Source organism: Platichthys flesus, chromosome 9 (assembly GCF_949316205.1).
Source record: "Platichthys flesus chromosome 9, fPlaFle2.1, whole genome shotgun sequence".
NCBI lineage: Eukaryota > Metazoa > Chordata > Actinopteri > Pleuronectiformes > Pleuronectidae > Platichthys > Platichthys flesus.
In genome coordinates, this window is record NC_084953.1 from 814,020 (window position 1) to 817,986 (window position 3,967).

At 42.9% G+C, this 3,967-nt stretch overlaps 1 protein-coding gene across 1 annotated transcript in view; it reads left to right on the forward strand.

Annotated features, from left to right (window-relative positions):
* The first annotated feature begins 1,658 nt into the window (after window positions 1–1,658).
* pde4dip (phosphodiesterase 4D interacting protein) overlaps window positions 1,659–3,967 on the forward strand; it is a 64,740-nt gene continuing 62,431 nt past the window's right edge. The window contains exon 1 of the mRNA XM_062394851.1: window positions 1,659–1,780. The gene's annotated coding sequence lies outside the window, so the exon portion shown is untranslated. The remainder of the gene's footprint in view (window positions 1,781–3,967) is intronic.

Below are 3,967 nucleotides of genomic sequence, written 5' to 3' on the forward strand. Positions count from 1 at the left end.
TGGACCATTGGGGCTTTTATGGTAAAGCATTTATTATAATATTGAGAATAAATGAATGCAGCCTTGAAGCGTTGGGCTCTGAGCAGCTGTGCAGCATGTGCTAGTGACGATGGAACCACCTGTGTGTCGACTGGTCCCAGCACCTGATGGGTTCCAGTCCCGGGCCGGCCGAGTGGCGTGTGTCCTCCAGCGACGAGGCTCTTGATCACTGCTTCAGCTCCGAGCGCAGGATGAACTCATATTAACAGAAGTGTCCTGACCGCAGGCCGCTCCTCATCCACCATTATGACAAATTCAAACAAACACTGCAGGAAACTGAAGAGAGAGGAATGTCTCTCACCAACACATCCACACACCCAGACAACACACACACTCAATGCAAGGACACACAAATCCATGTGAGAATGTGCTCACACAGACACGCACATTGGTTTCTCCTTAAATAAAACCTTATCTAGCTTTAAAACATAGTGTGTATTGTGTGTGTCTGTGTGTGTCTGTGTGTGTGTTTGTATGTGTGTGTGTGTGTGTGTGTGTGTGTGTGTGTGTGTGTGTCCATCTTCAAGAAAACAAAACCTTCCTTGACAAAATATGCAGATGACAAATAAAAAGAAATGGCTGTAGTTCAGCATTTGGCCAGCAGGTGACACAGGAGCAGTGTTTGACACACAGTCACTGAGCAGGGGGGAAGAGCTGAGGGGGGAGGAGCTGAGAGGAAACTAAAAATAAAGAAGGAAACAAAGGAAACACTAAAAGGATGTGAGCTCACATGGGAGAGACAGGAACAGATACAGATACAGATACAGTAACAGACACATCCACAGACACAGACACAGACACAGACACAGACAAATCCATAGACAGTAACAGACACAGACACATCCATAGACAGTTACAGACACAGAAAAATCCATAGACAGTTACAGACACAGACACAGACACAGAGATTCAGTGAGGAAACATCTCAATTTCAGGACATTTGAAAAAGTGATTCTGGACATTTTCATATGAAGAAAAATGTGAAACAGAAACATTAAGTCAAATGTGGACATACAGGAGTTTATGATGTTTAACAGTCTGACTAAACACAACTAATATGAACACAATTAACATGACCACAACTAACATGACCACAGCTAACATGACCTTAACTTAATCATCATAATAATCATAATGTAAAACATCAACGACAGATACAATTCAAATGTCAAATGAAGGGAAAAAAAAGACATTTAAAATTGACCTCAAAAGAAAAGGATGAAATAAACAATCCAGACATTTGATTAAAGTTTGTTTTGAGTATTTAACTTATTGATTATAATCAGTTCTGCTGCTCAATAACTTATATATTCTTATCAGTAAAGTCTAATTTATCTATTTCCCTCGTGTGTTTACCTCTGGATGTAACCCCCCCCCCCTCCCCCCCATCACGTGGCTGCCCCTTTGATGTTTGGGTGCCGCACTGAGGGGGGGGGGCACATCTCATGCGTGAAAATTCAATCTGCGGTTTATTGGGTCGTGGGGGGGGGGAGCGTGTCTGTGAACCAATGAGCTGTAAGAGGAGCAGCGTGTCTGAGCATCCTCCTCTTCCTCCTCCTCCTCTTCCTCAGCCTCAGCATCCCTCTGCCTCCACCGGCACCGGGAAGACGCCGCTGACCGGAGGATCCGCTGGGACTCGGCTGCGTGACGCACGGTTTCGTGAGGATCTACCGGGGACTCGGTGATGTGCGCGGGGGACCGGAGGAGGATGGAGCCGCTGTCAACCGCCCGGAAGTGAGAGGTAATCAGCTGGTTCTGCACCGAGAGGAGATCCGGTCGTTTCATGATGATTAACAAGAGTTCCAATGTATGAATGTGTCACAGGTTCGATGCTCATGAGCTGCGGAGTTAAAGGCTACTTATCTCCCAGCATGCTCTGTGTGTGTGTGTGTGTGTGTGTGTGTGTGTGTGTTTGTGCGTGCGTGTGGGCCAGTTATTACGAATGATGTACATGTGTTTCCACAGTCACATTGTGTTGACCTGGTTATGGTTCAGATGAGGTTTATATCAGGTTGTGGGCTGAGGTGGGTTTGGATTAACGTCTGGTTTGAGGTGTTTGTTGTTTTAAAGTTCTACAGCAGCAACAAACAGAACCAGGACACATCGTGTACGACCCAGAATAATAATAACACAGAATAAAAGTTGAATAATGCACCTGCCCGAAAAACACTAAAAGGATGAAACACATAAAAGATGAAAACTATAAGTGTCCTTAAAACCTAAAGAGCAGAGTGAACATGTTGGGAAGGATCGTCCTTTGAGTTTTGAGGTTTAAGTTAAGTTAAGGGTTAAGTTAAGGGTTAGGTAAGGCACAGAGGAACTATGGTTAAGATTATAGTCTCAATGAATTCAATGCAAGTCAATGTAATATCTTTTGAAGTTTGTGTGTTGTATTGTTCAACATGAGTCAGTGTGTAGATGATGTCAGTCGGTGGCATCTGTCTGTTTGCTGTTTACTATTGATTTATTGATTCTTGAGTGTGTGTGTGTGTGTGTGTGTGTGTGTGTGTGGGGGGGGGGTGATGTGTTTTTATGATGCTTTGTCTGAAGGACGTTATCAATCTGCTCCAGATTCTGTTTTAAGGATAATAAACATTATAAACATAAAGCCCTGTAATTTGTTAGATGATCATCAGTAAATAGATAATAAATCATGTAAAGTCACACATTAGTTTAAATACATTAGGTTGAGGTTGTTAGAGTATATGAGTTATTACAAGGATAACGAGGTTCCATCCATACAGATGACAATATCACTTGATTTTTTTCACCGGGTCACTTCAGCTGTTTCAGTCCAGAACATTTCCCAGAATTCATCTGTGAAAACAGCTGAAGTGTGTGCAGCTTTACATTCACAGCAGGAAGTCAAGTCACGTGACTCATAAGAACCAATCAGGAAGAGGGAGGCTGGTTTTATGAAAGCCTCAGTTTGTGTTTGTCCAGATTCAAAATGTAGAGTTTTCACACTGACCCGAGATCAGAAGCATTTCATCTCCAGAGGCACCAGCGATGAGTTAAAAAATGAATTAGTTTCAATGATGCAACTTTTTAAACATTGCAAAAATCCCCCAATATGGAGGTTGGTGAATTGACTACATGACTTTTATTTTTCTTTATTTCACTTTATATTTCTGTGTTTACTTAATAGTTTGAATAAGAGGGGATGTGACTGAGTTACTAATTATTTGTAAAAGAGGCGTGAGGAACATGAGTCAGTGTGATTCTGCTTATTAATAAAGGATTTGAGTGGAAACACATGCAGCTCAGTAATAATAAGCACATGCTCACATTAAAGCAAACACAACTCTTTAAATCACATTATGTGTGTTTATGTTTTGCTGCAGAGTTTCACAGTGAAGTCGTTTCTGTGAGAGCAACGTTCCGCTGGTGGATAGAAGCTGTCGACCTCGTAAACACTCATCATCGACAGCTCGTACAGTAACAACACAAAATAACTACACAAGTTACATGTCTCCCACAGAGCGGAGTCTCACTCCTCCTTCATCTGATCAGAGCAGGAGCCTGCTTCTCCACACATGGTGCTGCAGAGAGGTTTTAAATCTGAGGACGCTGGGATTCTCAGACATTTGACCCCCCCCCACATGAGGAAAAATGTAAAGCTGCTCAGACAACAACCTGTAAGTTGCATCTTTTTATTGGAGCTGCTGTGAGTTCACCAGAGGCTGAAATGAAAGTCCGTCAGTTAAATAAGAATCAGTGGCTCTGTGAGGTTTTATGGTTTTTACTCCTCCTGGTAGTGAAGTGGAGGGTGGAGCATGCTTTTATTCTGACAGGGTGAGGTTCAGGTGAAGGAGCAGATGATGGCTGCCATAACACAAGGAAAATAAAATGAGTCAGGGAGCAGGAGCAGGAGGAGGAGATGAGGAGAGGAGGAAGGAAGGGTGGAGGAAAGGTGTGATCAGGGTAA